This window comes from Papio anubis, chromosome 12 (assembly GCF_008728515.1).
Source record: "Papio anubis isolate 15944 chromosome 12, Panubis1.0, whole genome shotgun sequence".
Classification (NCBI taxonomy): Eukaryota; Metazoa; Chordata; class Mammalia; order Primates; family Cercopithecidae; genus Papio; species Papio anubis.
In genome coordinates this window covers 78,261,396-78,272,631 of record NC_044987.1, presented here as the reverse complement: position 1 = coordinate 78,272,631, position 11,236 = coordinate 78,261,396, and the positions used below count along the sequence as shown (strand labels likewise).

The 11,236-nt window shown below is 41.8% G+C and overlaps 1 pseudogene; it reads left to right on the top strand.

The window, feature by feature from the left end:
• LOC110741213 lies at positions 1 to 9,157 on the top strand (annotated as a pseudogene).
• Positions 9,158 to 11,236: the final 2,079 nt, after the last annotated feature.

Genomic DNA, 11,236 nt, shown 5'->3' with positions numbered 1-11,236 from the left:
GAAACACTCTTCTTCCATAGTCAGTTATGGTTTTTACTATAAGATCGTTTCTCTGTTTCCACCTAGGTGCTACAGGCAGGGGATAATGAGCTTGTTTCAGGAAAAGACAGGAGACATGAAGTTTCCTTCTGGAAATTGAGTGCTGCCAACTCAGACAGTGGGAGCCTCAGTTGGGGTCCCCACTTCTGATTTATCTCCCCATATCACCTCCTTTATTCCAATCACTGAATCTGTCCTCATGGAGAGAATTCTGCCTCTCACATTCATTTAAGGAGCTAAAGGACATGTAGGCATTGCTTCACAGAGTTGAACTGCTGTAGAAGCAGGTTTTGTTGTTTTACTTACTTTTCTAAATTGTTAATCCTTGCCTGTCGATAAACATTCAAGGAAGAAAAAGGAGGTCCCAACTGAAATGACTGAGGAGTGTTTAATGAGGGAAGTATTTACAAAGATGTGCAAGGTTAAGGGAAAGAGACAATGCATGGGCCAGCACCCTAAGCAGCAACACATAGGGGAGCACTACTTCCTCCCTTAGGCTGAAAGGGAGAGGGAAGGAGCAGTTACCATTGACACCATAGCTATAGCTGTAGCTATAAGGGTGGGAGAGCATGAGCAGGCAGATAGAGAAGCCCTGCATGGCCAACACAAAGCCACACAGGCTGATATGCTTTGGGTCTGTGTCCCCACCCAAATCTCATGTTGATTGTAGTTCCCAGTATTGGAGGGAGGGCCTGGTGGGAGGTGATTAGATCGTGGGGATGGTTTCTCATGAATGGCTTAATACCATCCCCCTTTGGTATTGCTGTAGTGATAGTGAGTGAGTTCTCATGAAATCTAGTTGTTTAAAAGCGTGTTGCACCTCTTCCCTCTCCCTCTTGCTCTTGCTCTCACTGTGTGAGATGCCTCACTCCACCTTTGCCTTTCACCATGATTAGAAGCTTCCTGAAGCCTCCCCAGAAACAGAAGCTGCTTACTGTATAGCCTGCAGAGCCATGAGCCAATTAAACCTGTTTGCTTCATAAATTTCCCAGTCTCAGGTATTTCTTTATAGCAATTCGAGAATGAACTAATACACAGGCAGAGAACCAGGAGGTGGAAATCCCAAGTGGCTCTCCTGCTATCCTCCAGTATCCTGCTGGTGTGTCCCAGTGTCACTATTCCACCAGACACTGGGATTAAAAAGATTCCCACTGATGTGGTACATAGAAGCCACTGTCTTGGGATGTCAAACAGGATAGAGAAGAATGGAAAGCAAATCCTCATAGCAAATGAGACGATCCTTCTCTTCTTCTTATATCCTAATTCCTGGGGTTTTCTCTGTCTAAAGGTGATTGATTCCTGTCTCATTTCAGGTCTATCAGACTACCTTAATGTTTGGCATGTCTTTCTCTACTGTCACTTCTGTGCAGAAATGTTTGCATTCATCAAAAATGCATAGAAAAGAAACTGTAATTTTAAAGAGAGAATATATTTCTTTTGTTAAGAATATAAGTTTGGCTGCTCTCATAAATACACAAAGTAGAAATATCTTAAACAAGAAAGTACAGTTGTGCCTCTGTGTCACTAGGTCCTGAATCTGCAGATTCAACAAACTAAAGGTGGAAACTATTTTTAAAATAATGGTATGGTGGAGTTGTGTATGCATTGCACAGGAACAAACTTGTTTTTCCTTGTCATTACTTCCAAAAAATATAGTAAAACAAGAATTTACATGGCGTTTACATTTTGTCAGTTATTCTAAGTAACTTAAAATGATTTAATGTGTCTGGGAGAAAGTGCATAGGTTTTGTACAACTATCACATCATTTTATATAAGGAAATTGAGCATCTACAGATTTTGATGTGTGCTGCGGTTCCAGAAACAAGCCTCTTGAATACCCAGAAATGACTATCTTTGAGATCTGTGCTGGATGCTCCAAGGCATTGTACATCGGAATTCCAAAAATTACTACTCCACAATCCCTAGAGAGTTACCCTTATCCTTGTGATCCCACATGGTTTCCAGCCACACCAGCATTCCAGTATGATGGAAAAAAATGAAGGAAAGGAGAAGTTTTGCTTCTTTGATTGATCTTCTGAGCCAGGACTTGCTTATATCACTTTTGTGCATCTTTCCTTGAACCGCACTTTGTCATACAATGGCTCCCTCCATCAAGGAAAACTGGAATGTGGGTCCTTCTGCTGCTTTTAAACTCTCAGAATTGTTATGTGACCAAAGAGGAAAATGAATATTAGGGCAATGTAGCAGTCTCCTCTGCCTCTGACTGTTTCTGATTCTGTGCTCACATCAAGATTTATCAGGAACTCCTCTGAAATGATGAGTGATGTGACAGAGAACCGTATAGAAGTCTCATGAGAGTTCCAGGGACCAGGGGCTGTTACTGGACCTACTGTTTGTGTTGTGATCTCAGAAAAACCCTTTAATTTTCTAGGTCTTGGCTTCATCTTACGTTATATGAAGATAATACCATAGATGATATTTAAGGAATACATGCTACATGTTGGTGATACCACAGTGAAAACGACAGGCATGACTTAGTTGTTATGAAGCTTCAGGTTTCATGAGGAAGACAAGTACACCATTACCCTAAATATAGATGGACAAAGTGTTTAGTGCTCTGAGTGTGAGTAACAGATGTTCTCCTTTTCCTCCCATTTCCTTTTCGAGCCAATCAGGGCAGTAGCAGCTTGTCTCTCTAAAAGAGCTCATGATGGATGAACTCACTCCAGATGCTTTTTTGTACTCCCAGAGGAGGGTGCATCTTCTTTCTACCTGGAAAGCTCCTGCCCGTGTGCATTCTCAGGATTCCAGAGCAAAGGTGGCCTCTGATAGGCAAAAAGGAACTCCTGAATTTGTTCCTAAATAGCTTTCACTCTCCTCTATTTTGTTCCATATTTGATTTGCTTCTCTTTCTCTATCTGAAATTTGTTTAGGTTAGTTTTTTTTTTCAACCCACAATTTTGACTGCCAACTTGGATTTAACTTGAGAATCACTCCTCTGCTTTACCCCCTCTAACATGTATAATTGACAGAGTGGTGCGGGTCTAAAGGGCTGCTCCAAGACTAGATCGTGAGTCATCCCTGCTGGGCTCAAATTCGCACTATATGAGTCCGAGAATGAATAGTTCACTTTTTGTGTGTTCCAGTGCATTATCTGCCGTATGGGAATAATACTCATTCTTACCTCCTAGGCTCTTCAGATGATTAGGAGAGACAATACCTTAAAAACTCCCAATCAGCTGCTGTTATTCTCCCATATTAGACCCAGTCCTCATTCTCCAGTTGAAATCTGCATGAACATCTCTCTTTATACTCCAAGCCCTACACATCTCCTATATCCCATCACGGACTTCTCTCATACAAATGTTTACAGCAACAAAGAAATGCTAACAAAGATCTCCTGAAAGAAAGAATGAAATCGGTTTACATTGTTTATACCCAGCAGAACACTTAGCACTCCCCCATAGATATTCCAACACTTCAATAACCTTTTTCAGTGGCACTCAGACCTCGCCCTCACTTACTCTTTCCTCTGCTATATGGCTGAGCATTTCAACTCAGACCCACACCCTACGCAAACATTGTATACAAAATGCTTCTAGATGTTCAGCATGACCACATCGAGTCCTCATTTTAAAGACACATCAGTGATTAATTTCAGGTTAGGCACACATCAATAATTCTTTTTAACACAGATAGAGTTGTCCACAAATCGAATTCTGATGGATGAAATTTTCTTCATCTAATTACACTTATGTGTTCTGATGTTGTACATGGTGCTTTCATTTTTATTTTCCATTTCACCAAAATCTACCATTACCATTAGGCTCCTCATGCATGCATTCATTCATTGAATGAATGTTTATGAAGAGCACAGTGTGCTGCTCATGGAAACAGGCACCGGGAGTATGAAATGTAAAATGTAGTCCTGTCTGCAATGCTGACACACTGAATTATTTCTTACCTACCAGGCCCAGTCATTTTCACACTTATTCTAGTGAAGGTCACATTTTCCCCTGGTTCATAGTGCATGGTCTTCTTTCCTGTCCATGGATGATCAGTCCTAGTCATGAGGGTGTCACAACCGCCTCTTAGTGTATCTGAATTCCTCCACCTGAGAGAAAATGTCAGGCCCAAGATACAGTAAGGATTGGGTCCACAGCCCTGGCCGGATGAGTTGGGGTGTTTTGATCATAAGGTTATTCCCATGTCAGCACAGAATTTGTGTGGCAGCAGACAGAGGTCAGGCTTCAGAATCAATAGGAACTGGATTTCAGACTGGATTTGAGGACCCCCACCTTTTGATAGGTGACTTATTCTCTGTGAGCCTCTGTTTCTCTCTCCTTAAAATAAAGACAGTAAATCTCACATGGCAGGGTGGTGGGGAGAATCAAAGATGATACAGCTGGTGATCATATCTGGTTTGTGTTCCCAGGGCACCAGACTGGGGTTTCTGAGCATGGATCCAACCATCTCAGCCTTGGGTACAGAACTGACACCAGTTAACAGAACTGAGGAGACTCTTTGCTACAAGCAGACCCTGAGCCTCACGGTGCTGACGTGCATCATTTCCCTTGTCGGACTGACAGGAAATGTGGTTGTTCTCTGGCTCCTGGGCTGCTGCATGCGCAGGAACGCTGTCTCCACCTACATCCTCAACCCGTCTGCGGCCGACTTCCTCTTCCTCAGTGGCCACATTATATGTCCCCATTATGCCTCATCAATAATGTCCATCCCATCTCTCTAATCCTCTATCCTGTGATGACATTTCCCTACTTGGCAGGCCTGAACATTCTGAGCACCATGAGCACTGACTGCTGCCTGTGCATCCTGTGGCCCATCTGGTACCGATGCCACCGCCCCACACACCTGTCAGTGGTCCTGTGTGTCCTGCTCTGGGTCCTGTCCCTGCTGCGGAGCATTCTGGAGTGGATGTTCTGTGACTTCCTGTTTAGTGGTGCTAATTCTGTTTGGTGTCAAACATCAGATCCATCACAGTCGTGTGGCTGATGTTTTTATGTGTGATTCTCTGTGTGTCCAGCCTGGTCCTAGTGATCAGGATCCTCTGTAGATCCCGGAAGATGCCGCTGACCAGGCTGTACCTGACCATCTTGCTCACAGTGCTGGTCTTTCTCCTCTGCGGCCTGCCCTTTGGCATTCAGTGGGCCCTGTATTCCAGGATCCACATGTCCTGGTCTTATATTGTCACGTTCATCTAGTTTCCATTTTCCTGTCATCTCCTAACAGCAGTGCCAACCCCATCATTTACTTTTTCATGGGCTCCTTTAGGCAGCATCAAAATTGGCAGAACCTGAAGCTGATTCTCCAGGGGGCTCTGCAGGACATGTCTGAGGTGGATGAAGGTGGAGGGCAGCTTCCTCAGGAAACCCTGGAGCTGTCAGAAAGCAGATGGGGCCAGTGAGGAAGAGCCTCTGCCCTTTCAGTCCGACAGGACTTTGAGACCAACACTGCCCTGCCACCCTTGACAGTTATATGCATTTTTCTTAGCCTTCTGCCTCAGAAATGTCTCAGTGGTTCCTCACGGTCTTCGAATAGATGTTTATCTAACCTGACAGTTGCAGTTTTCACCCATGGAAAGCGTTAGTCTGACAGTGCAATGTTTAGATTCTCCTTGATATTACCAACACATTTTCTGTGTTATCTTACACTGAATCTTTCTTACTGAACACTTCTTCTATAATTTTCATTGTAATTAATGGAGTTCCTATCTGAAACCTTAAAACTCTTCTTTATACTTGTTCGTATCTGATTATATCAAGAAGGAAGATTCCTTATTAATCTGTCAGACTATGTTCCCTTAAAAATCATGTTTCCTTTTATGACTGGAGGCATTACTGCAGTTGATAACTTGATTCCGAATAAGTGAGTTCTGCTATCTCTAAGTTCCATTGAATTCTCATATATAGAGCAAAATAATGTGCTTAGAGATAAAATCTCTCTTCATAAAAACAGTCCAGGGAATTGGTTTTGTGAAAAGTCCTCTGATGTCATTTGTCCACAGAATGGTGACATGTTGGCCTTGGTTTCTAGCAAAGACAACCATAGCCCCTTTCCCTTAAGAACTGGTAAGTTCTTATTTAGCTCTTCCTGGACTAATGAACCAGTGAGGAGCCCATTAATATGTCCCATCAGTTCAATTTGGCCAATGGAAGCCTCAGTATTGGTTTCAAAGTGGACATTATCTTGAAAATCATTTATTTGCTTGGACATTGTTTCAGTTGCAGGAGAATCTGGGGTTTGTACAAATTGTTCCGGCTTAACTTTCAGTTAGTTTTATGGCTGTTAACATGAGAAGCAACACTGAAAATATCTGACCTTTCCATGCTAATGTCAATTACAGTATCTGGATAATAACTTACAGTTCGTACAGAATTCTAATACATACTGTGACATACATGAACCTGGAAACATCGTGCTTAGCAATATAAGCCTGATACCAAAGAACAATATTGTAAGTTCAAATTTTATGAGGTATTGAAACTAGGAAATTCGTGAATACAGAAAATAAATTAGGAGGAGCCTGGTGCTGGATGATGGAAAGAATGAGTAGCCATTATTTAATGAGCACAGAATTTCTGTGTGAAATAATGAAAAGTTCTTAAAGGGCGCAGTGGTAACAGTTACAACTTATTTTGAATGTACTTACTGACACTGAATTGAACACTTTAAATGGTTATAGTTGTAAAATGTATGTTATATAAATTTTACCAAAATTAAAAACAGAATTTTAGAAACGGAATCAGTATAAAATTCAGAACTATTTTCTACCAGTGGTTATTTCTTCCCCAGATAACTCAAGCAGACAGAAGAGACATCAAGAGAAGGTGTGACATCACAGCTGGCTGTTTGCTTCTCACCGACAGTGAGGCTGCCCCTCAGATTGACCCTCACTGAAGGGAGCTGACACATGCCATTTGAATGCAGGAGAGACATTACAAAGGAGCTATGAAAGCAATAAAGAGGTATCTAGTTTTCAATTTGTTCAAACAAATTTATTGGTGGCTCCTATCACACTGTTCACAATGTTGAACTCAGGTCCCCTCAGTCCAGATCCATTCCTCTTCCAGGCCCAGCACTCTGCTGATGCTGAATCCTATCTGTCCATTCTCAATTTTCAAATGCTGTATTAGAACGTGGCTGTAGTGAGGGTTTCCTAAATGTCGGAGGAAGCAGGAAGGCAATGTTTGCAGCCAATTCTCCAGGCAAGGAGCTTTCAGACTGAGGGTTATTGGGAGAGCCCACTCTGGAAGTCTGTGATATCAATTGTACAGTTTTGGCTAAAGATGTTGTCTATCATGAGGAATTCTGTAGAGAATTTTCACCTGGCAATTGGCTCAAATAATTTTGTTCCTCACATGAAAAACTGCTTATTTTTATGTTAGTGACATTCTTTTTCTTTGACAAAAGAAAACTTTAGCTTCAGGAAAGCTTAGATTCTGTCCCTGAAGCCCGTTCTAAACTCACTTGGCCTCACACGTTGCTCTACTACAGCACTTAAAACACTGTACTTGAAATATTTCTTCACACATCTTTCTCTTCTACCACACTCTGAGGTCTTTAAGAGCAGGGATTCATGTCTTTGAATTTCTAGTGCAAGAGACTAGGTGTGAAATTTAGAAGATACTCATTATTTTTCTCAAGTAGCTCCCACCTGATAATCACGGGGTCATCCAGCATCTTGCAAAGGCTGGCTCAGTCACCAGGTCTCACTGGAACTCTTGTAGGCACCTTCCACTTAACAGTATCCTCTGCAGTTGGTCGTTCTGTTCCCTTTCATCGGAGGTCTGCTCACTGCCTCCGGGAAGAAGAATGAAGGGGATGCGGGAATCGGCTCATGAGCTGCCTTCTTTCCCAGGCCAATGATATCATTTCCTCTTGGTTTCATATGGAGGAGGAGCATACAGGACATCCAGGAGTTTTCTCCAGAAAGTGAGAAAATACATGAAAGTCTCTCTTGGCACTTTTTGGGAGCTGCCATTCATGACTATATTTTAGGCATGACTTCAACAAACATTGAATCATAATTCATCAGGCACTGTGCTAATTCTACATAAAAGCAAACACCTTTCAAATAAGTCTCTCACTAATATGTTCTATCTGTATAATTAATCGTTTCCACTTCATGAAGCAAATATATTGACTGATGCCAAGCAAATGCTGAGTCTTCGTGGCCATTCACTGATGCTCTAGTACACCTGGGCTCAAGGGCACTGAGTTATCACAATCACAAGAACCAATTGAATCTGTTTCTTGTCCTGCTTTTGCCAATTAGGCTTGTGAATATAATTTCCTAATTTATCAAAATACAGCACAGATCAATGAAAAACTAGTGTGTAAGAAGAATTGCAGTTTCCATAAAAACGAATGTGAATGCTCCAATGGAAAATAAAAACAGGTTCCAAAATTATTGTTAGGTCACTAGGTGTGAGTCTTCCAACTCTACAAGATTAAACAAAAATGAGCAATATTGAACAATTTCCTAAGACAGAATGCTCTGCATCTGATGCTAAGATCTACACTTAAACTAATCCAAACTGCAAATTATAGACAATGATTGATAGATATGCTTTCAGCCAGACAGTAGAATTCTATTTGCTGAACCCTACACAAAGGATTGTTCTACAGTCTAGTTCTATTATAGTGAATGAATTCTAGGTAAAATTGAAATATTCATGTTACAAATGTATCCTTTTTTATAAATACTGGTTAACAGACATTTTCAATTAATCTGTCTACTTACACTCCTGAATATATCATTAAGTGGGCTTTTCATAGCAATATCTCTCATTTATTTACTGTTTGTTATATAAATATATACTGAGCATCTTCTATTCTCTAGCTTGCATGCCAGACACTTAGGAGTCAAAGTAAACATACCCACATTCCCAGAGCTCACAGCCTGTGAAGGAAGGACACTAGTGCAGGAAAGACTGCCTCCTAATATGACACATGCTATCCAAGCGTTGTGTTTGTGGTTCAAGGGTGCTCAGAGGAGAAGGTATCTAAAAATTCCAAGTTATCTTGCTGCCATCCTGAAGAGGAATGCCACACCCAAGCACCCAGCTGAAGCAGGATAACATGATTTTAATAAATTAGAGAATATTCACACCAGGCGCAGTGGCTCACGCCTGTAATCATAGCACTTTGGGAGGCCAAGGGGGGCAGATCACGAGGTCAGGAGATCAAGACCATCCTGGCTAACATGATGAAACCCCATCTCTACTAAAACTACAAAAAATTAGCTGGGTGTGGTGGTGGGCGCCTGTAGTCCCAGCTACTTCGGAGGCTGAGGCAGGAGAATGGCATGAACCCGGGAGGTGGAGCTTGCAGTGAGCGGAGATCGCACCCCTGCACTCCAGCCTGGGCGACAGAGCGAGACTCTGTCTCAAACACACACACACACACAAAGAATATTCACCAGGTGGCTACTCATGCAAGACAACAATATAAGCAACGGTTTAATAATTGATGACTGAATAGGCTGAATCTTACAACAGTCCTCATTCTATAGTACAACATCACACCAATGCAAAATTCCTGAAAGTATTTTCAAGAGATCCTGCAGGTGCTTAGGTCACAAGCAATGCTTGTGACAACCATGACCCTGTGTTCCAGCAGAAGAAGCCCTTGCTTCCGGGCAAACCCAATTCAGCATCTAGAAATCCAGGATAGGTAGGGAAGCAGAATGTGTAAGTGCTAGAATGGGAAGAACACTGGACCTGGTTTCAGGGATTTGGGATTCTCAAGCTGACTGCATGGCCAACGTGGGTCACATGCTCATTCCAGGCAAACTAAGCAAAAGTGAGGTTATAGGATTGCCCCAGTCTGAAACTGTGCCATTTGTGCATTTGTCCTCAGGTATCTCTTTTCAGAATATGTGGGTAAAGTATGACTTTACCATAACCACAGGCTGAAGATAACTAGTGTTGTGATTCAGGCCACCTGAGAAATTTATGTCACTACACAATGACAAAAATCACGGTAAGCATATATTCTTCTCACCTATGTGGCAGCGCTCTAGAATCCGAAGAGACTGCTATGATTCTTGTTCTGTATGATGGTGTGGTATCAGTTGGGCACCATTATTGTCAATGTATCAATGCTGCCTATAGATACAGGTGGAATTTGTTTCCTGTTATCTAGCAGTGACAGCAGAGTGTAGAAGAAGAAATCTCAATGCTCATGCCCATCATATTGGTCCAATTGTTCTGAAACCTTGCAGGATGCAAACACAAGGAAGGAGAGAAAAGACACAGCAGATCTCATTTCTGAGTGTCTATGTAGAAGTGAGTGGATCATGGAATGCTTTGTGTAATAGGTAGAATTTTAACTGATGACTACAACTGACCCAGTATTATTGTTATAATTGTACCCTCTGTAAATTTTGCCAGTCACCTAAATTTTTGTATTGGGCCAGGAGAGTTAAATAGGATCTGGACAGATGGAAATGGGGAAAGAAATAATTTACAGTGGCACTGTTAATAAAAGCACAGAGTTTTTAGGGAATGGTGAAGAATTCATACGTGAGTTTTATTCCTTGTGCCCCACCATGTACTTTGGTCATGGTGGCAAGATCCCTCTTATTTAGAATGGCAAGGCTGGAGTGCTCTGAATAATGAGCATTATCTTTTGTGGCCTTGAAGTGATAGGGCTTGCTGTTAGGTTTATGATATTCATAGGAGTGAACTCTGTAATAATATAAAGTCCAGAGAGGGCCAGGCAGGTCAGGCCAACAGGACAAGCCACAAAGTCAATGCCCTTCTTTCCTTACCCTCCTCACAGCGATATGTTCAGCCCTCCAGGGTCAGAAGCCATGGATAAAAATACAGAACAAAAGTGTGGGGGTTAGGGGAGAAGAGAGAAGCAATAGAATGCAGCCCCTTCTCTGGAGAAGCATTTCACCTGCAAAACTCCCACATTGGGAGTAGGAGAGATAGTTAATCTTTGAATTAAATTCACCATTGTAATTGTCACATCAAAATTTAAATCTAAATTCTGCATAGCCTTGATATGGATGTCCAAAAATTCCTATTCACATTCTGTGTTGTCTAGAACCTCTTTGTAACGTAATTTCTATAGTGACTTGACATTTTTAAATCCTGGTAAACATGTGAGAGAATAACACATATCAACCTCAGACATTCTGAAGTTGAAGAAAGTTGTCATTCCCATTCCAGGTATGCAGGTACCCTTGCCTTCTTATCAAAGACATGT